Here is a 23,642-nt window from a genome sequence, read left to right as displayed (position 1 = left end):
CTTGTTAAATGGCCTTTTACAGTTTCTCTGTCTCTTTCTCTCTCTCTGTCTCCTGATACTGGGACTTGAACTCAGGGCCTCATGCTTTTACTTGGCTTTTTTTTTTAAATTTAATTTTATTTTATTTGTGAACATACTGTACAGAGGGGTTACAATTACATGGGCAGGATAATGCGTACATTTCTTACCAAGCATTGCAGCCTCCTCATTTGGTTTACCCTTCACATCCCTTCCCAGCCTCCCCCCTCCCCCCCAATCCCAACCCTTCTCCTCCCTTCTCCTCCCCCCCTTTCCCCCCCATCCCCCGCACCGACGTTGTAAAGCTTGTTTTGGACATGACAACTTGTACTTCTCATTGTTGCAACAGGTCCACCTGTATCCTGAAACAACTGGTTTTTCCCCATCTCCTCCACAAGTTATACTGACATCAAATATAGTGAAAGCAGGGGTTATACTGTGGGGGAAGGACATACAAAGCAACAAGGAGATAATCTTATAAATGCCTTAGAAACACATGCATGAAAGAAAAAAATATTAAAATACATATCTAATGGTTCATTTTCCTGACATCACATTATCTGACCTTTTCCGCTTGACTCATACATATACTAGATATTGCAAATAAGGGAAACCATGGGACCTATGTTTCTTTGGGCCTGGCTTACTTCACTTAATATAATTTTTTCCAAGTTTTTCCATTTCCTAACAAATGGGGCAATGTCATTCTTTCTGATGGAGGCATAGAATTCCATTGTGTATATATACCACATTTTCTTGATCCATTCATCTACTGAGGGGCATCTGGGTTGGTTCCATATCTTAGCTATGGTAAATAATGCTGCAATAAACATAGTTGTGCTGGTAGCTTTAGTGTGGTCTTGTTTGTAAACATTTGGGTAAATGCCCAAAAGTGGGATTGCTGGGTCATAGGGGAGTTCTATGTGAAGTCTTTTGAGGAACTTCCATACTGCTTTCCAAAGTGGTTGAACAAGTTTACATTCCCACCAACAATGAAGTAAGGTTCCTTTCTGTCCACATCCCCTCCAGCATCTGTTGTTGTTAGAGTTCTTGATTTTTGCCGTTCTAACTGGAGTGAGGTGATATCTCAATGTTGTTTTGATTTGCATTTCTTTTATGGCTAGGGATGTTGAACATTTCTTCATGTGTCTATTGGCCATCCTTCTTTCTTCTTCAGAGAAGTTTCTCTTTAAGTCTTTTGCCCACTTATTTATTGGGCAGTTGTTTCTTTGAGGATTTGTTGTTGGGGGGTTTAATTTTTTGAGTTCCAAGTATATTTTAGATATGAGACCCTTGTCCGTTGTATGGCTAGTAAAGATCTTCTCCCAATCCGTGGGCTTTCTATTGATCTTGCTAGCTATGGCATTTGCCCTGCAGAAGCTCTGCAACTTTATGCAATCCCATTTGTCCAACCTTTCTTTGATTTGTTGTGTTTCTGGGTCTCTATTCAAAAAATTTCGGCCTGAGCCAAGGAGACCTAGGGTTTCTCCTATTCCGTCCTGTAATGTTTTCAGAGTGTCTGCTTTGAGTTCAAGGTCTTTGATCCATTTGGAGTTGATTCTGGTGCAGGGTGATATATAAGGATCTAGCTTAAGTTTTCTACATGTAGTTAACCAATTTTGCCAGCACCATTTACTGAAGAGGCTGTCTTTCTTCCATTCTATTGTTTTAGCTCCCTTATCGAAGATTAGATGGCTATAGGTCTGTAGGTTCGTTTCTGGGTTTTCAATTCTATTCCATTGGTCCTGAGGTCTGTTCTTATGCCAATACCAAGCTGTTTTGATTACTATGGCTTTATAGTAGAGTTTGAAATTTGGTATTGATATTCCTCCAGCACTGTTCTTTCCGTTGAGGAGTGTTTTTGCTATTCGGGCCATGAGCTCATTTTTATAAATATCATTTTGTATGATCAGATGCACATACTCATTGTAACTTCTAGTACTCAAGTTTATCCTTTTTCCTTAACTCTCTTTTACAGGATGTTGTTTCTTTTGCCATTGTAGACTAAAATTTACAGTCTACTCCTGATTGTCTGGATAAGTAAAGAGTGCACTCTCCTGGTTCTTTCTGAGCATAACTCGTTTAACCTGTGTTTTCCCTTTACCAAGAACTTATATGTTGCCTGATTTTTCCATGGATTGTTTCAAGTACTTCCTTATAAGGAAGTGTTAAGGCTTTATAGGGTCAAATGTATCCTAGCCATTTACAACTCAGCTCAATGGAAGCCTCTTTGCCAGGACCAACAGACAACCAATAATCTAAGCTCAATTCCCTGGTGTTAACCAGTATAGTATTTGCAGACCAAGGAGCTTGATTTGAAAATACAAACAACATAGCAATATTAACATGAAGCCATTGCTCCATGCCAAGAGTAGCCAGTATGGTCTAGGCAGATCACATTGCCTGGTTATCTCCCTATGTACACTGCTGACCAATCATCTAGGTGCCCCACAGCCTGGGCCATTCATTACTCAGAATGGTATAGCCAGGATTATGTTTTGCACTGCAGCATGCAAACAGGGCTGGTCAATCTGTCTGGAGCAGTGCTACTGACCCCACCCCTGGGACTTTCCAGTAACCAGGATAATATATATAGCCAGGCCACGAGGGTGGCCTAACTATGTTTATAAGACCGGCCAATGAGGCAGCGCCTGGGCCCCATGGACCAACCAATCCTAATACAGTATCTCCAGGCCACGAGGAAGGGACTACTGTGTGTGTACAAAACTGTCCAATCAGAGAGGTGCTCCTATGCTGGAATTCGGTGGATACCCCAGGCAGTTGTCCACCCGATGACTGATCATACTGCACGTACAGGCTTCCTGGAATGGGCTGCCGGGTACTGGCAAGGTGCTCAGGAAGCTGCTACGGAGTTTCCTGTATCAAGGTCGAGGAAGTCGAAGACCTCAGGGTATCCGGGAGGTACAGGTGTTCCTCATTGCTCAGGTGGGTCCATATGCTTCATGAGTTCTCTGACTGCATTGTGGAAGGGGCCAGAGAGGGGATGTTGGGAACTTGTGCCTAAATAGCACTTTAGTGATTGGGGGTGGGTTAATGGACGGGTCCTGATTGGCTTGAGAGACAGTATCACTGCACACTGCTTAAGGCTGGGGCTGATCGGGGACATTGAGGTCGGCCAGAGGAGGCCTGGTTCTAGTCAGAAGGTCTTCAGGTCCTGTGAACGTCAGTGGCACTGGGGTTGGAACTTTCCATGTTTGCCAATTCAGGCCCTGTAGGGCACTAAACACTTGCGTAACCTGAGATGCCCCTGGGGCATCACGATGTCCAATGTCCTGTGTCCAGGACTGAGCATGCAACACAGGTTCACATGGGAAATTTCCCACTGAGAGTGGCTGAGAGTGGTTCTGTTTTACCAAGAGACTCAGTAGGTCCTTTCTTTGGTGTGTCTATACATCTGTCCTCAGTTCCAAGGATACAAGGAGCAATACATAACTTTGTTCCAGAGGATGGAGAGGGTAAGTACCCTGGCAGTAGGCAGGCAGATGGACTTAGCTTGATGCAAGCTGGACAAGGAAAATCTTCATTCAGATCTGAGGAAGGAAAGATCCATGGATACATGCTGTTCTACTCCTGATGGCTTGGGAAGCCCTTTTCTTTTGTTTTTCTTTCTTTTTCTTTTCTTTTTATTTTTTGGGGGGTGGAAGCAGGAAGTGTTTGGAAACGTGGCTGAAACTCAGGGCCTGAGATTTGTAACTGAATTTTTTTTTTTTTTTTGGGTCCGGTCGTGGGGCCTGAACTCTGGGCCTGGGTGCTGTCCCTCAGCTCTTCAGCTCAAGGCTAGCGCTCTACCACTTGAGCCACAGCGCCACTTCCGGCTTTTTTCTTTTTGCTTATGTGGTGCTGAGGAATCGAACCCAGGGCCTCAGGCATGCAAGGCAAGCGCTCTACCACTGAGCCACCTTCCCAGCCCTTGTAACTGAATTTTTGACTTAAGGCTAAAATGCTGTCACTTTGAGCCACTAAGGTATTAATTGGAGATAAAGTCTCATGGATTTTCATGCCCAGGATTGCTTGTTAATGCTATACACAGATCTCAGCCTCCTGATAAACTTGTATTACAGACCTGAGACACTGGTGCCTAGCTGACAAATCTTTCTTAATACACTAAATAGGAAAAACTTGGAATTAATTTCTTCCCACTAAACTAGAGATGCAATCTTAGAGCATAGGTTTTATGAAAGTTTTGTTTTGGAAAGAAAATAAACCAAGCACCACTAGGCAAGTCAGTACCTGTGCAGTGTTTGCATGGTTTATCTTGTCTTCTTTGAGAACACCTGTACCTGTTCAATTCTTTTTATTATTATATTTATCTTCAAGTAGTTGCGCAATAAAGTTGCAATTTTTGAAACAGTATGTGAATACAACGCACCGTGATCAATGTCACAACAACATTCTCACACATCCCTCCCAAAATATGCTTTTTCTCCTTATTTTTCCTCATTTTGAAGGATAGACATTGAATTCTTGATTTCTTTCTCCTCCTCCCTTTCCTCCTCATTCTGTTGCTGCTAAGGTCTTGATAAGGACATATGAACAACAACAGTCACTGCAGTACAGGACTTGAGCCTTTTGTCGCATGTTTTAAGAACAATTATTTTCTGTGTATGTCAAGCTACATCTGTGATAATGAAATACTCCAGAAAGGAATTGTATATCCACAAGAAATGATTTGTACTACTCTTGATGGGATTCCCTAAAATATTAAATTAAGAAGATACATATACATATTTTCAGAAAGTGCTGTATTACTTTTGTTTCTGATCTCAGTGACACTTTTTTAAATACGTTTTTTATTGTAAAAATACTATACAGAGGTGTCACAGTTACATGAGTAAGGTAATGAGTACATTTCCTACAAAGCATTGTTGCCTCCTACTTTGATTTTTCCCTACCATCCCTTCCTTTCCCACCTCCCCAACTACTCCCTGCCCCCCTGCCTACCTCCCCCTCTTCTGAAGTTGTAAAGTTCATTTTCAACATAGTGTCTTCTACATCTGATTGGTAGAATGGGTGAACTTGTTTCCCTATTTAAGCATTTTGTTTTTTCCCTTCCCCTCCCCAAATTAGAAAAATGTATATACAAGATGCAGGGCACTGGAATAAAATACAGTGAAGTCGAGTTATTCTGTGAGGGAGGAACATACAAAAGAAACAAAAAAGCTCACATAGTTCATTATAAGTACATGAAGAAGAACAGCAACAAAGATAAAACCTCTTGTCCATCATGGAGCTTGAACTCTGGGCTTGGGCACTGTCCTTGAGCGCTTCAGCTCAAAGCAAGTGCTCTACCACTTGAGCCACAGGGCCACTTCTAGTTTTCTGGTGGTTAATTGGAGATAAGAGTCTCTCAGACTTTCCTTCCTGGGCTGGCTTTGAACCATAATCCTCAGATCTCAGCCTCCTGAGTAGATAGGATTACAGGCATAAGCCACCTGTGCCTAGCCTGTGTCTGATCTCAGTAATGATCATTTGACAATTATTCAACATTACTCATGACATTGCACATGACATCCACTGGAGGGCGATTTATTGCTAGCACTATACTATCTGTACAGTTTGACCTCTGAGGACTAAGATGTACTTAATTGCAACCCATAGTACTTGATATCATAGCACCGAGTATGTAAAACACACACACACACACACACACACACACACACACACACACATGCATGTGTGTGCGTGTGTGTACATATATATGTATACACACATATACACACACACATAGCACCTCTTCACTAGATGTGAGGGTCTTGGAAAAGAAAAAACAGAAATACCAGTCTTGCCTCTTTCTTTCTTTTTTTTTTTTTTCTAATCTGACCCTGGTTCTCAGGGCCAAGGAGCTGTCCCTAAGCCTCCTTTGTGTTAAAGGCTAGCTCTGTATTACTTGAGCCACAGCACTGCTTCCCTCATTTTCTCAATAACTGATTGGACATAACAGTCTCACAGACTTTTCTGTCTAAGCTGGCATCAAACTAGCATCCTCAGATCTCAAACTATTGCATAGTTAAGATTATAAGTGAAAGTCACCTGGGTACCAATTAGTATTCTTTTGTTTCCCCATGTGGTTGCCATGGCTCCAGGGAAGACTGGAATCCCAGTGGGCCTAGAATGCTTCACCTCCACACAGACTTGGGACTGCCAGAGGCCACAGAGGTCAATGTTCAGATTTGAACTAGGCTTTTCTCTGTTGGTCACTGGACATCTCATTCTGGACATGGGATTAAGGATGGAGTGAGAAGATGGTTACAGATATAGAGATGAGCTCACCAAAACAGATGTGAAGATGAAAGTCTTAATTTGTCTACGGAAAAATTCTGAGTTGGATGGTCACTGCAATAATTTCATTCCTTTGGGGAGTGTGGAAGGGGAATCACTTCACCCTGATGTGGGAATCCCTTTCACTGTGGGACAGAATCACATACACTAACCCATGTATCCAAGCTCATGAGAAATCTTTATGTCACAAGCAATGCTGTCAGGAGTGGGGTAGGCTCCAAAATTATGAGATAGAGGAGAGTTCCCTCCATGATGCAGTCTGAGGGGAAAATATACTGAGGTCATTAAGATGGAAGAAAGTAAGGTAGGTAACTAAATGATGGATGGGATTGTTCTTTCACTTAAGTTTCAAAATGCAATGAAGTTTGTAGGAAGGTTTTCTGATCCCTCAGTCTTCACTCACTTGCTTTCATTTCCTATCTGCTTTGGACTTTTAGAGCTACTATTAGAGGACCCAGTTCATGGGCATCTGGAGCAGGTACTCCAGGGTCCACTGAGTTCTGTGTGCTTCAGAGACACAGACCAAGGCAAAGGATTAGAAGAACAGCAGATGCAGGTTTAAAGAGTCCAGAGTGACTGCTTAAAACCAGACCTTTCATGCTTCAGGAGAAGAAGGTAAGCATTACCTGTTTAGTTATCATTCATCAGCATCCACACTTCTTTGATGTTTAGACCACACTCTTCCTTACTCCTCATTCTACTAACTATAGCAGCAGTGGCTGTTTACAGGTTACTCATGCTATAATACTAGCTGTTCAGGCAGATGAGCCTTGAGCATCATAGTTCAAAGCCAGCCCAGGCTAGAAATTCTGTTAGACTGAAACCCCCATTAACTCCCACAAAACTGGAGTTTATCTGTGACTCAAAGTCGTAGAACTCTAGCCTTGAACCAAAGGGCTCAGGAACAGGTCTCTGGCACTGAGTACCAGTTCCACAAGCAACAAAATTAGCAGCAACAGCACTCCTGATGTTGGGAGATACCAGATCTCAATCACCATATGGATGGAAGCCCTAGGCACGTCGAGTGTCCCACCAATCCCTAGTGGAGTTCCTGGCCAGGAACCATCAGAGTGCTCTTCACAAAACACCAGATTCCCAGTGTCAAACTCAGAATGTGACATCAACCTCAGGGCCAGTATATGGGGGCAGGAGATGGACACAAGCATTCTCATATGGGCAGCACAGCTGTAGCACTCCCAGAGAAAAGAGGCTAAAACAAGATCTTCCCAGAGAGGGAAGGGCCAAGGAGGACCAAGGGCACTAAATGTGCAATGAGATAAATGGGACCTGGAAGGACTCCTACGTTCCAGGTAGATGTAACTCCACACACAGTACTTTCAGTTGGAAACAAAACAATAGAACACTCATGCTAGGGAAGTGCTCTGATGCCTTTGGAATTTCTCTAAGTTTTGGAACTCAATCTTCCCCTTTGTGTAGGCCAGTTTTGTCTTTTCTTCTATTCTTCCATGTCAGGCTCGCTGAAGATGGATTTTCCCTCTTTCACCAAGTGAAGTAAATTTCTGACTCATTGCTGCTGTCTCCTTTCTATATTGCAGGGCACTGGTGCATCCCCACTGAGACCCCAGGTTCAGCCATTCCAGAATACTCAGGTGGGAGGAGAGCCCTTGGCAAGCCCATAGCCTGCGTGGAGCTCAGGGAAGGAGACACGAGGTGGCTGCGTGAGGAACACTAAGTAACAGTGGGAACTCAGCTACTGCTCTTAATCACCTCCCAACTAGAGGCATGATGGACACTGAGGACTATGTCCTTTGTCACTGGAAAGGGAACTTATGGCCTGCAAAGGTATTGTCCAGGGCAGGGACTGAAACAAATAGTGAAGGGACAGAGGGATTCCTCTTAGATGTGCAAATCCTCTCTGTAGAAAGTGTGCAAGTGAGAAGCACAAATGTAATGGCCCTCACAGAGGCTGAGATTGAAGCCATTGTCTCCTCAGCAGGAGTGTGCTTGAGAGCCAGTGACCCACCAGGAAATGCTCAGGAGCAGGACACTCTCCCATCAGGCCAGGCTAGTGCCTACACAAAAGCACTTAGATTAGCAATGGAGATCCTGTGTTGCAGAAAACTAGCTGAGAAAGGGACCACTGTGGAGTGTCCACAGTCAGAGCCAGAGGTACCAAATACACAGCCTGACCTTAGCCCATGTCCTGGCAAGAAGCAGCTAAAACGCAAACTGAATTCTGAATCAAAGCTTGGCAAGAAAGCATGCTTCCCATCCAAACAGATGTGGCATGCAGGCAGTGAGTATGCCCTCCCTGAGAAGGAATCTATGGCACAAACAGCCATTACTGCGTCTCAAGGTGACAGGCAAGTAGAGGTAGGGGAAAGATCCAGTGGGATCCCACAAGTACCAACATGTAAGGGGGCCTTTAATCAAAATGAGAGTGAGGAACACAGGGCAGCCCCAACACCCTAGTCTTCTAGCCGCCTTAGGATCTGGAAACATCCCTATGCGAAAGCTAAATTTCCAGGTCTGTATATGCAACCAGTAGTGGTGTTAACCAGGCTCAAAGACCTGGACCAAAAGGCCAAGGATGCCAGCAGAGGGCTCAAGCTTTCTGAAGCCCATGGGGTCATTATGACCTCAAAAGGCAAGCAGAATTCTGCCAAGACTGCCTCGAATGCAGGATTGCCAGGGGCAGGGGGATCCTCTGCATCCCCAAACTCACTGCTTCCCCAATCGCTTCCTACTGCAAGCCTCAAAAGAAAGCGCAAAGAAGCAGGTTTTAAGACAAGAGGAAAGCAATTCAACTCTCCTAAGAAATCTTATGAGCCTAAGGCCAAAAAAGCCAAAAGAGTGGCTCCCAGGGCGAAGGCACCTCACTTTGAAAGAGGAATGTTGGTGTGGTTTTATCCCAGAGGTTATCCATTTTGGCCATGCGTGGTAAAGAGTGTGGACCAAACCAAGAACACAGCCAGGGTGCTCTTGATTGAGCCCAACTTGCTCCCTGAACAAAGTGGCATTCAGGTCTCTCTTTGCAAACTGAAACCCCTGGAGTATAAGTTGAAAGATACACTTGTGCAGAGAGCCAGCCAATGTTATGGCCTTGGTGTGGCCTGGTGTTTCTCACTCATACAACACTACAAAGAACAGGTCACATCAGGATGTTGCAAAGGTTCCTTTTTGGATTATTTTGCAACCAGTGGTAGTTTTTCAGTTGCGGAGGCCCAGGAAAATACTTTCCTAGATATTGATTTTCCTGTGGTAAACTACACTCACATGGGCAGTTCTGGAGAAGAAACCTACCTGGATGGAAAAAGGCTCCTTAGCAAGCAGAATTTGCCAGAGAGTCTAACTGGACAGGAGGGGGAAGAGGAGCAGGAGCAGAAAGAGGAGGAGCAAGAGAAGGATGAGCAGGAACATGATGTAGAGAAGGAGGAGGAGATGGCAAAGGAAGTTGAGGAGAGGAGAGTGAAGGAATTAAAGGAGGATGAGAAGTTAGGGAAGGAGAAAGAGGAAGTGGAGCAAGAGGAAAGGAAGGAGGAGAAAGAGGGGAAGGAGGAAGAGAAGGAAGAGTTGGAGGAGACGCATGTGCAGAAGGAAGGACAGGAGGAGAAGAAGGAGGAGGAGGATATAGTGGAAGAGAAAGAATTGGAGGAGGAGAAGGTAGAAAAAAAGGATTAGAAGATGAAGAAGGAGGAGGAAATGGGGGAGAAAGAGAAGGAAGAAGAGAAGGAGGAGGTAGAGAATCCGGAGGTTCAGGAGGAGAAAATGGAAGAGAAAGAATTGCAGGAGGAGAAAATAGAGGAGAAGGTGGAGAAAGAGGAGAAGGAAGAGGAGATGGAGGAAGACAAGCAGGAGGAGGAAAAGAATCAGCAGGAGGAGGTGAGGCAGGAGGACAACAAGGAAGAGGAGAAGGAGGAACAGGAAGGGGAAGAAAAGGATGAAAAAAAGGAAGAGAAAGAAATAAAGAAGGAGAAGAATGTAGAGATGGAGGAGTTGAGGATGGATAAAAGAGAGAAAGAAGAGGAAGAGGAGAATTTGAAGGAGAAGCAGGAAGTTGAGGAGAAGCAGGTGGCGAAATTGGTGTCAGAGAACATGAACAAGGAGAAGAGGAAGGAAGAGGACGATGAGGATAAGGTAGAGAATGGAGAGGATGAGGAGGAGGTTAAGATGGAGCAGGAGGTGAAAATAGAGAAGAAAGAAAGAAGAGGAGCAGAATGAGAATTTGGAGATGGAGGAGAATATGCGGGCGAAGGAGGAGGAGAAGATGGAGAAGGTGATGATAGAGGAGGATGATGAAGAAAAGGAAGAGAAGGAGGAGAAGGAGAAGGGAAAGCAGGAGGAGGGGGAAAGGGAGAAGCAGAAGTATTTAATCCATGAGAAGGAGAAGGAAAAAGACAAGGAGGAGGACAAGGAAGAGATTGAGGTGGAGAATGAGGAAAATGAGAAGGCCAAGGATGAAGAGCAGATCAGAAATCTCAAACTGGTCCTGTAAGACACCTACTGCATGTATATACGAGAGGCGGGCCCTCTCCTTTTATACTTCTGTATGTTGATGTTAATTTACCTGATGTATGGCAAGCACAGAAGTTCTGTAAATTTGAGAGCTCAGCTACATGAAGTCTTTGCTTTGGCTCAGATCATATTGTGCCTGTCGTTGTCTTTAGTTAATATGTCATGTTTTTAAATTAGTCATAAGATAATTATTCCATAGTTTGCAACCTCTCTATTTCCAGGCATTAACGTGCAGTGATTGTGAGAGGTCATGTACACTTTTTCAGAAACTTTAATGGTACCTTTTATTCTTTGGATGGACAAGTGGATCTAAGTTATTGGACCTAATATGATCCCTATCAATATTTGCGGAAAGAATCCTGAGTGTTGATTCCAGTGACAGAGATAATTTCTTTGATAACCTTGCAGTCCATCAACACAGACTTGTTGTGTCACCTGCCTGAGGTATTACTAGAACAAGGGAAATTACCAGCTTGCCCTGATGGCTTGGTCAGAGCAGTGCAGGATCAATGCTCTCTATGGCCCTGAGTAAACATCCTTCAAGGACTGAACAACTTCCTGAGGCCTGCAGTGACACAGACCCTCAACCTACCGGACTGCAGACTCAATCCTCTTCATAGTGCCATCTGTACTCACAAGAACACACTGAATCCTACAGATCTCAGGGGCTACACAGCTAGTTTATTTTAGAAAGTCTGTGTGAAAATATATTGTTATCCGTACCATGGATTGTCAGTGCATCTGGGAGTGTTGCAGGCAGATTGCTATTTTCGTGTGGTTGTTCTACATGTCTGCCTGGAGTGTATTTGTGTGCTATTTACAAAGATGAAGTCTGGATTCACAACAAAACCAAATTGTCTTTCACCATGAGCATTTATTGTACAGGATGGGGGAATATAACAATAGCTCAACCTAGGTGCAGCAAAAAAAGAAAATGTATGAACTCTCCTCCAGAAAATCCAAACCTGGAATTCTATGATGTTTGCTCTTGTTTTTTTTTTTAATGTTTATAACAAACTCCAGTGTTGTGTTTAATAAATGTTTGCATTCTTGCTACTTGTTCTGGACTGGTACAAATGGGCCTTCCAAAGTGCATAATCACTAGGTGACACCTACCTGAATTTGGCCTCTACCTGCAGGACAGCAGGTCTCCCAGGGCACACTTCCTAAACATTGTGATGTCCTCCTGTCCCTGGGAATTATGTGGAAGACATTAGCTCCCTGCTCTCTGAGGGCTTTATCCATATAGCATGATGTATTTCCTCTGTGGTAGCTATTTATTGATTTCTACATAATACCCTGGTTCAGCTTTCCTATATTGAAGTTAGGATTCTAATGTTTTCTGTAGATTCCATTCATTTATCCATTCAGCAAGTCATTGATTCACTTCCTCATAGGTCCAGAGATCAAGAGATTGTGTGTCCTTCCACGTGTGCCTTTATATAGGTCACCTATGCTAGGCCTAGACTGGACATCTGTTCCAGGTGTGAGGTGTGCTTTTGTGAAGTGACATCCCCAACAGGCACTCATACTGAGGCTGCAGACATGGGAGCCTGGTCTCAACTCCTCTGTTCATGGAGTCATTGGCTAAACATCAGGCTCTTCTGCTCACGGTCGGTGGCAGTGCTACATACAGTCAGAATGTACAGTGTGCCCTGTCCACAAATGAGACTGCCTAAGAAGTTGTGGAGACTTAATTGAATTTCATGCATAACTTTCTGATCAAGTGTTATGTCTATTATGCTAAACACAAATTACTGACTGGGCCTAATCTTGCTCTGTCCCAACTGCTTTCATGGCCAAACCTGTTTAGCTTCTCTCCAAAGTCCTCTGAACTTCTGTCCCCTGGTCAGTGCACTTTCAGTCATGGCCTTTGATCAAGTGAGGCCCAAGCTTGGTGTCAATCCTCATACCTTTGTTACAGTGAGGTGCCCTGGTTTATATGCCCACAAACCATTACCAAATAACTCACTCTTCCCTTACTTTCTCATCCTTGCCTATTCCCCAAATCTGCTGGGCCTCCTAAGATGGTCCAAATCACTCAAGTGCAAAAATCTCAGCTCAGATTAGATGCAATACTGGGGTAAATCACATTCCAGTTTTCACTTAGGTGAGCTCTATTTAATTTATACGAATCAAACTTTATTACTAGGAAATATTTTTCTTTGTAGGTAAGGCATTAATATTTTTCTGTCTACTTTCTTGGAAAAGGAAATAATTTATCAACAGAGACACTGAGAATTAAATCCATTAGTCAAAACCCTCTACCTTGGCACTTGTTTTTCTATTATTTTGTAAGCATGACCATGAACCAGATCTTTTCAGTCATCCGAAGAGTAAAAGCAACCACCCAGTTTCTCTCATCAAATGCCTTTTTAATTCCATTGGCCACAGCCATGTTATGGGTGGATAAGACACCAAATTACAAACAAGGGTTAACTACATAAGTTTATCACTGGTTATATCTGCAGCTACAAGATAAACCAAAGTTTCTTTTAGTGCTAGGAGTGTGGCTTAGTGTAGATGCTTGCCTAGCATTCATAAAGCCCTGGGTTGGACACTTCAGTACCACTTATGCAATAAAATCCGGAAGTGCCTCTGTGGAATAAGTGGTAGAGTGCTAGCCTTGAGCAAAAGAAGGTCAGGGAGAGTGCTCAGCCCTAAGTTCAAGCCCCAGGACTGGCAAAGGAGAAGTTTCATTTAAAGTCTAATTGCATATTGATGCTAATTTTTGCAGATATATTTGTTTTGTAATTCCTCCAGGCAAGTATTAATTCCAAACCCAAAATGGCAATATAGCATATCATTCATTCACACTTTGTTCACCACACTGCTCCCTCTATATTCTGCTTGCAAACATTTCCTGGGGTGCATGTGTGTGCACCCATTATGAAAACACTATGCACATACACATGTGGGGATATTCTCACCTTTGCTTATCTTCCTCATTTTTGCTCACTCAATATGGAGATGACATGAAATTTTCTGCACATTTCCAGAAAAGTCATGGGTGTATAGATGCCAGTCCGGGTCTAGGAACACCCTTGGAACAGGTGTCTTCTGTAACAAATTGTCAGATGTCTGGTGGGTCTGCATGGATGAGTCTGGGTATTGCATCTCTGTGTATGTCTCTGTGTGTGTGTGTGTGTGTGTGTGTGTGTGTGTGTGTGTGTGTGTGTGTGTGTTTGTGTGTGTTGAGTACTTGTTGTATGCGTGTGTAATTGTGAGAATGTATATGTTGGTGAAGGTTTCATGTGACTCACATAGAGCACATCAACACCCACACTGTAATACTCATGAAACCTTTCCACCTGCCATAGTGACCTAACTGACTTGGATTTACAGAACTCAGATTCACGAGGACAGACATGAAGAGGAAAATGAATGCTCACTACAGGCCTAATCTGAACTCCAATGTTCCTATAATCTTGTATTTGTTGGTCAGTTCTATGAGAAGGAAGTCATGAATAGAGTGTCTTAGGGAGAATCTCCAAACCCTCTTTGTCTACGGAGATTCATGGACTCCACCTGCGCAGTGTCCATTTCCATTACCCATCCCTCAATTTGGTGGCCAATTTGAAGCATTCTTTCTTGATTTCCCAGAACTCTACCAAATCTCAAGTTCTTTATCCATCAGTTGGCCTTATTAACATCTGACTTCCCAGACTTGTAGAATTTCTGTGAGGAAATCTAGCTATAATTGTCCATTTTTGCTGTTTTAATAAATATTGAAATCTGTCCAGGCACTGTGACTCAAGCTTCTAATCCTACCGATTAAGGAGTCTGGGATTGGAAAGGTGTCATTTCCAGGCAAGCCTGGTTTGAATCATTTTTGAGACTACATCAGAATAGATAAAGCTGGGAAACTGATGAAGAGAGCAGGTGGGAGGATGTCACAATCAGGAGGAGAGAGGCACAGTGATTGTGATACTGATTCTTGCACTTCAGCAACCGGGTGTCCTAGTTTAAGCTTAATATTTCAAGTCATTGGATGCTAAGATTCTCAGGGTAGAAACATGAATCCTCATGCCCTGTCCGCAAACCAAATTCTTATATTTGTCTCTTACTATCCTTGAAAAGACCTCTCACTGTCCTCTCCTCAGAGAAGAATAAGACCTACTGGATTTTCAGGGTGTGCATACAGTGTTGTCATCAATGCAGTATGGAAGGTAACAAGGGCTTCATTTTTTTTCTACCACGAAAACTTCCTTTTTCCCATTGGAGTGCCTGGGTATGGGACCAGGCCTAGTCGTTTAAGTCTATAGCAATGCCATTCTAACAGTTCAGTATAAACCTGGTGAGAAGAAGCTTTGAGGACTCCAGGGGAATTTGCAGGAAATCTTCAAGCATGAACAAGTTTTTGGGGACAGAGGAGGACAGTGTCATTAGAATTGAGAGTGTGGATAAAGGCCTAGGTCTAAGGAGGTGCAGGAAGTGTAAGGCTGGAGTTGGGCTGGGAAAGTGCTCTTGAAATATCACACAAAGTACAGAACACCTGCCTTGACACAGATATTCCCCCTGCAGTGCCTCGCCTGACATAAAGTAGTGCAGGCAACGAGGGCCCCTTAGGTAAGAACCGTGGCTCAACCTCCAGCTTTTCTCCAGCTGAACCAGTGCCTGAGATATTGACAATTGAGCTTGTTTTACTCTCCTGCAGATCCAGGCAATTGCTTGGGGAGCTTGGGAAGACAAGGAGCTCCTCAAGTTTGAGATAATAGCGTATTCAGGCCTTGAGAATCAGTGAGGACATTGTGGTGCTGTAATAGTATAACTGATAGCCAGTTTCCTCCTGAGATCTGCTTGACATCCCTAAGTTGCTCTATTCCTCTCCTAGGAATGGGTACAACCAAGTTGCCTAGTAGAGTCAGGGCGTATCCACACATGGATAGGAGTTCTGAAAGTGGAGATTGCCTCCACTCATGTGTGTGTGGAATAGGCTACAAGGCATTCCCCACCTGGTCCAGAGCTGGCCTTGCAGTGAGACCCTGATATCTGTACCTTCCTCTCTCTATAACATCCACTGCATCTATGGAGTGCTCATCACAGCACGGGGACGCTGAAGTTACCAACCCTATTTACACAGGCAAACACAACAACCATGACCAAACAATTTGAGGACATAATTTGAACTCTTTTTCTTACACACATCTCCCAAACAGTTGGGGATTACCTGGTTGGTTAGGTGAGAATGAGCCTATATGCTCTCTCCTTTCCTTCATTTTCTTCCTTTTCACAGCAGGATGGTGGAGTTCTCGCTGGAGCTTCAGAATATCAACATATCAGGCATCTCCACTGTGTGGGCCCAGATTCTCCTTCAAGCCATCAGCTCTATGTCCAGTGAATTGGCCCTCCTTACTTGCACACCTCTGCCTCCCCATGCCCACCATACCTAACCAGCCCCCTTAATTGAGTGACAGAGGTGGCCAAAACAAATACAGCTGCACACCCTGGAAATTGTGGGCCAATAGGTGGAACATAAAATGATTGAGTTTGGCCCAGATAAGTCAGGTTACTTAGATATCTGCCTGGGTGTCACCCTGTTCACACATAAAATGAACTTTAGGAATGATTTTCATTAGCTATTGATGAGGAATGTGTATGTTGTCTGGGGACAGGAAAGTGCAGCGTTACTGAGGCAGTGAATATAGTAACAATCACCTAAATATCTATAATTTGAAATCTGTCACCCAATCATCCAGAGGACCACACAACTATTATTCCAATTGCTTTTTTTCAAGAAAACATACACTTGCTCATCCATATTATCTATCTGTCTATGTATGTATGTATCAATCTATCTATGTATCTCACATTTGTTCATCATCCTTTTCTCCATTTCACTGCTCACTTCTAACCATGTATATCTTTACTACCTGCCATGCATTCGTTTTCTGTCTGTTATTATGTCTGTCCATCTGTCTGTCCACCCACCAACAAATACAGATGTATATAAATAAGTATATTTGTACATAGATATGCATCATCTATGTATCTAGGTCACCTTCTGGAATTTTTGGAAGTAATCTTTAACAATAAGTCTAGCATTGTCCAGTTTGCATCTCCCTGATGTCATCACCCTCACAATCACCATTTGCACAAGGTGGGATGTTAGAAATAAAAATCTGAAGCTATGAGATATGGCTACATCCCCAAAATCTCTACCAGGGAGTTGTATCCATAAAGTCCAGTTAGATCTCCTCGTTCTTATGTTGCCCTGTGTTAGGCAAGACCTGGAATGGGCCCCGAGAGAGGAAGACTCTCCCAACCTGGTGATTCCTCTGCACTTGGGAAGGACAGGGAGTTTTCTAAGCACCTCCCAAAGTTGACTGGTCAAAACGCTGAAAATGATGACTGCTTAAATCCTTTCAACAAGGTGGTCAAAGAGTTTCAGTATCTTCTACATAGTCAAGAAACAATTTGGAAGCCTGGCAGGGATGCAATGACAGTTCTGTCTGTGCTAAGACTGTTTCCTTGGCTTTGTCTGAGTCCTCTTCTCTAAATGAGCACATGAATACTCATCCATACTTTCCCCTTTCCCCTAGTCCTAGCCATGGGATTCAGAGACTTGTGCCCTACTCAAGCAATCCTCCCTGCCTATGGATCATCTATGCACTTCCCTGGGGAGGATGACCTGTCTTGCGTCTAGAAAAACAAGGGGAAATTATGCTCATGTAGGTAGATAGGCAGTCATGGATGCCAGACTATAGGAAGTAAAGTGACCAAGTGCTAACAGACATGGACCAACATGGGGATGAATGGCTTGTTTGTTTCAGAAAAGTGCAGGTAGGCTGACATTCAGAAGGACAATGAGATGACCTAAGGATCAGGGTCTTTGCAGACTCCAGGACTACTTCCCTGCATAGGAAGTTTGACATGTAAACACCTTCCAGGTGGTCCAAAGAGCTGCTGTAAAGATGTTGGTTGTGAAGGAACAAGATTCAGGGAACACGGGGTGAGGAAAGAAAGGTGTGAATTTCTCCTTGGTACTTGTGCCTTCTTCCAATCTGGCCTATTTTGAAGTCCTCTGACAGGACTCTTGGAAGCAAGAAAGTGACACCCAGAAAGGCTGTGGTGTGGTCTGTTTCCTTTATGCTTCACAACACCTCCATTTCTAGAAGATTCCTTAAAGATTTCTTTGTGTGGTTTTCGAGGAGCCTCCATACTTCTTTCCAAAGTGGTTGAACAAGTTTACACTCCCACCAAGAATGCAGTAGGGTTCCCTTTTGGACACATCCCCTCCAGAATGTGTTGTCATTAGATTCTTGATTATAGCCATTCTAACTAGGGTGAGGTGGTATCTCAATGTTGTTCTGATTTGCATTTTTTTAGGGCCAGAGAAATTGAGCATTTCTTCATGTGTCTATTGGCCATTCTTATTTCCTCTTCAGAAAAGTCTAAGTCTCTTTTTAATAAGTTTTCTATTGTGAAAATATTATACAGAGGGGTTACAATCACATGAGCAAGGTAATGAGTACATTTCTTATCAAGCATTGTTGCCTGCTCCTTTGTTTTTTCCCTACCATCCCTGCCCTCCCATTTCCACAACTATATCCCCCCCACCGCCTAAAGTGTAAAGTTAGTTTTTCAACATAGCGTCTTGTACATCTCATTGTTACAATGGGTCAACCTGTATCCCTATTTAAACAATTTGCTTTTTGCCTTCCAGTCCCCAAATTTACCAACGTCAAATACAGTGAAAACAAGGGTTATACCATGGGAGAGGGACATACAAAGCAACAAAAAAAAATCACAGGGTACCTTATAAATATGTTAGAAAAACAGCAAGAAAAACTCCACTTGTGTTCTTATCTTGCAGTTCATTTCGCTTAATATCACTATATCTGACCTTTTCTGCTTGTCTCAGATATATACTAGTTATTGCAAATGAGGGAAACCATGGGACCTATGTTTCTTTGTCCTGGCTTACTTCACTTAATATAATATTTTCCAAGTCTTTCCATTTCCTAACAAATGGGGCAATGTTATTCTTTCTGATGGAGGCATAGAATTCCATTGTGTATGTATACCACATTTTCTTGTTCCATTCATCTACTGAGGGGCATCTGGGTTGGTTCCATATAGCCCACTTATTAATTGGGCGGCTGTTTCTTTGAGGATTTGTTGGTGGTGGAGTTAATTTTTTGAGTTCTAAGTATATTTTAGCTATGACCCAGTAATCCCACTTTTGAGCATTTACCCACATGATCACAAACAAGGCCATACTAGAGCTACCAGCAAAACAATGTTTATCGCAGCATTATTCTCCATACTGTGATATGGAATCAACCCAGATGCCCCTCAGTAGATGAATGGGTCCAGAAAATGTGATATATATATATGAAGGAACTCTACGCCTGCATCAGAAAGAATGATACCACTCCATTTGTTAGAAATGGAAAGACTTGGAAAAATTACACTAGGTGAAGTAAGGCAGGCCTAAAGAAACATTTAGGTCCCATGGTTTTCCTTATTTGCAATAACTAATACACCTCTAATATAATCTTATCAGATAAGTAAAAATCTCAAATGCTATGCACATATGACCATATAAGATGGTGCTAAGTGAAATGAACCTCAAAGTAGGAGCACAAGAGGATTTTTCTATGTTGCTGTTGTTTTTAAAGTTCTCATAATATAGTATGTGATTTCTTTTGTTTCTTTTGCATGTTCTTCCCTCATGGTATAACCTCTGTTTTCAATGTATTTGATTCTGGTACCCTGCAACTTGTATATCCTTTATTCTAATTTGAGGAGGGGAAGAGAAATAACAAAATGCTGAAATAAGGATACAGGTTGACCCATTGTAACAATGAAATTTACAAGTCACTATGTTGAAACTGAACTTTACATGTTCGAGGGGGGGGGAGGAGTTTGGGAGGTGGGGAGAGAGGGATGGTAGGGGAAAAAAAAGGAAGGGGTAACAATGCCCTAGAGGAAATATACTCATTACCTTAGTCATGTAACTGTAGCCCTTCTGTACAATATCTCTCTGATAAATATATATGGCTTTTTAATAAGTTTTCTTATTGTGAAAATACTGTAAAAAGTGGTTACATTTACATTAGCAAGGTAACGAGTGCTTTTCTTATTAAGCATTGTTGCCTCCTCTTATGTTTTTCCCCTACCATCCCTGGCCTTCAATCTCCACAGCTGCACTCCCTCCCACCAGCCCCCTTCTTCCCACCTGCCAAAGTCATAAAGTTCATTTTTTGACATAAGGTCTTGTATATCTCATTGTTGCAAATTATACCAACATCAAATACAGCGAAACAGGGGTTATACAGTGGGAGAAGGACATACAACGCAACAAACATTCACTTTATAAATATGTTAGAAACAAAATCAAGAAAGAAAAAAACACTTGTATTAAAAAGTGATTTCTTTATCACTTTCATTGCTGTGACAAAGTATGTAACATAAAGAACTTCAAAGGAAAAAGATATCTTTGTGTTTGGAGCAGTTTCAATCCTGGTCATCTGGCAGTGTGATTTCTGGATTATAGAGAGGCAGAGATCTATGGCAGAGGCCCATGGTGGAGCACCGATTTTACTTTATGGGGTCAGGGAGGAAGCAGAAAGACAGAGGAAGAGTTGGGGGACAAACTATTTCTTTTCAGACTACATGCACGAATGAACTGTTTCCTCCAACCAGGAGCAACCACGAAACCTTGCAATAATGCCCTCTGTTATCAGTCCTCCAAGGCACTGATGCGTTGATGAAGGAAGAGCTGTCATGCGTCAGTCACTGCTCAATGACTGGTTGCACCAGGAATGAACCAAGCCTTCAACACAGCAGCTTTAGAAAAACACTAAAAATGTAAATGATAACAATTGCATAATTGAAAAAGAAACTTTACCCCATTTAGCACGCAAGGAAGTCAGTCCAGAGAGAAAAGTGAACAGTCACGTTCAAAGTGCAAGTAAGTGACAGGGACCAAAGTAGACATGAAGTGTGTACAAAATAACCTCCCCCAGTGGTGTATGTGCTTGTCCAGCAAAATCCAACAACCCTTCCTGAGAAACCTGATGATGGACCAACCCAGACTTCAGGCATGCAATGGCCAGATCTGTGGTTGCTGGCTAGAAGGTATCGCAAATCACAGTGGAACACTTCCTCAGAAGTCATGTTGAGCCAGGTCCTTGGCAAGATCACAGATGTGCAAATGCTCAGATCCCTCATGTGCAGATGTGCCCATGAGGCTGGAGCAGAGAGGGAAAGGCAGCTTTGTGACTGTAATCTCCATCTCTCTCCTAAGAAGGATAACTTTGTGCAGAGAACCAAAGGGCCTGGTTATGACACCTGTGGGAAGGCAGTGGGGAGTAGCAGTGCACTAGCAGTGGAGAGGAGGAGAGTCAGGTCAGAGGCTGGCATGGAGTTCAGGTGATGGCTGCTGCTGCTGCTGATTGTAAGACTGGATGGTTTTGGAGATGTTGAGAGCAGAGAGTGCTGTGAATGTACTTGTGTGCCTGAGGAAATGGGAAGCACAGAAGAGTTTATCAGGAAAGTGAGTCTACAGTGGCCCTCGCAGTAGCTTTGGAGTAAAATGCACACAGAGGGCTCTGGTAACACTTGTGAGAGATGGCCTGGGCTTGGCAACAGCAGGAGCTGAAGGAAGGATTTCCGGGCCCAGTCCAAGACCCCAAGGTCATCAGTCCTCTGACATGTTCAATTGAGTGGTAGGGAGGGGCATAAGCACTGAGGGTACAGAGCAGGGTCACAACTATAGTGCTTTATCTGTGTATGTCTCAGGGAAGGCAGAAACCTCCCTAAAGAGGCAGCCTCATTTGATTGGGACATACTCCTGCCATGAAGCCCACAGACTTGGGTTTCATAGTCATGGTGTTTCTGCAGAGGGCTCCTACCACATGGGTGATCAGAACCTCTCTGCAGTTCTCAGGGAGTGATGAGCAGAGAACTGTAATGTTTGGGGCCATTGCAGACAGATTGTATACAGACATGCAGGGTGTAAGCAGGTGAGAGAGTGTGTAGACAGGGAGTTTGTGTGCATGTGGGAATATACTGAGGCAGGGGGAGGAGTTGTCCATGTGAGTGTATATGTGGGCATGGACCGTGTGTGAATCTGTGCACTTTTGCAATGGTATGTGTACATAAGAGAATGTGGGTGCATATAGGTGTGAGGCTATGTGTGCACATGTGAGTGTGTTCTTATGAGAGGATGTGAGTATAGTGCCATGTTTCACTCAGGGCAGTGTGTGACATTTCTACCACTTCTTCTCTCTGCTGCCCTCCTGATCTTCCTGCTATGTGGGGAAATCTTACAGTTGTCCTGGTCTGATAGTATCCCTCTTTGTCCCCTTTTCATGCCCACTTTCTGGAGAAAGGCTGGGATAAGACTTGAGCTCAGCATCCTTTCTCTCCTAGATACAACAGAAACTGTGTTCAAAAAGCCAGAGAAGAGCTGACACCTTCCTCAGGTTTTCCTTGCTGTTGATGGTCCATTGTGGTCCCAAGAAATCCATCCATCAGTGTGTAGATTAATCTCAAAAACCAGTATTTAGAAGATGCTGGGAGTGCTAACACAGGGTCTTTAAGACAGCCAGATGGAGAAATCACATGGTATTTTAGGAAAGGGAATATAAGATATCTCAGGTCCTTAAGGAATTTATTGTCAGGAACAGAGGCTTTTGGAACTGCATGCCTCTGAGATGCATGGGTGCACCCTTGATTCTGTAGAAGACACTAGCTCTCAATTGTTCCATCCTGTCCCCACAGGGGACTAGTGATTCGGTGAAGCCATAAACTGCCCAAAATACTTACTAGGGAACTTTTTCTGTGATGTTTCTATTTATTATTTAAGGATTTATTCATGTATTGATTTTCACTTCTTTAGAGAGTAGTGCTAGTCATACTGGCCTCAAATTATCAATTCTTTTGTATAAACCTCTCAACAGCTGGGAATAAAGTCATGAGCCATTATGTCTTCATTACCCCTTGTAAAATTAAAAGTATAAAAAAATTCACTACAACCACTCATTCCTCCCTTTAGAACTGATGCTTCCTTGTGCATTTTCCTTTATAGACTGTTGCTCTCATTTTTGCCCCTAGATTGGTAATTAAAAGAGCTAGGCTAGGCAACTGTAAATTGTGGGTTGAAAACTTGCAAAGTCGCGGGAGTCAGTTGTGTGTGATTAATGGAAAATGCATTAGAGGAGTTGTGCAGATTTTCCTGGGGGTCAGAGGTTGCAAAGTCTCTCCAGTTTTATCTGAAATGAGTTGGAGCCAAGGAAGTCAGAATTTTCTTCACAGATTCTAGTAAAATACTTTAGCCTGGCCCACAAACTGGTCTGTATCCAGGCCCCAACTTTCATGAATAAAGTGATGAAGGCAGCATGGAGGAGATAGCTAAGAAGGGAGGAAGGAAAATGAAATGTGCTTTCATGCTGCGTGACCTTTGATCAATTCCTGTGGCTCTCTGAGGTGCAGTGGGCTGTATTATGTCAAAGTATGTCTCCTTCTGGCTTGTCAGGCTCTCCATCCCTAATGCTGCTTATCCGAGCCCTTTAAATAGGAAAAGCATACTTTCCTCCAGGTAGGAATGGCAGTCAATTTCAAGGCGCCAACCGATACTGTCTTCCTTGTCCCACATTTCCATGCTAGTGATTGTCTGCTAAATCCAGGTTGTGGAGTGGAAGACAAGGCCTGGAAGCTATGAGAAGTCATTGAGGTGCCAAGGCTGCCTTGGATTACAGTCTCTGGCTCAGCTCAGTCCACCCAGAAGGCTGGGCTGGGCTAGGGTAGGGACCACACGGAGGTGAGGAAGGGTTCTCTGGGCACAGGGACAGTGACAAGGCTGGCATTGTGCCTGGAATCCCTAGCTGTGTTCCAGA

This window comes from Dipodomys spectabilis, unplaced genomic scaffold (assembly GCF_019054845.1).
Source record: "Dipodomys spectabilis isolate Male_0828 unplaced genomic scaffold, ASM1905484v1 ptg000328l, whole genome shotgun sequence".
Taxonomy (NCBI): domain Eukaryota; kingdom Metazoa; phylum Chordata; class Mammalia; order Rodentia; family Heteromyidae; genus Dipodomys; species Dipodomys spectabilis.
This window is presented reverse-complemented; position numbering follows the sequence as displayed.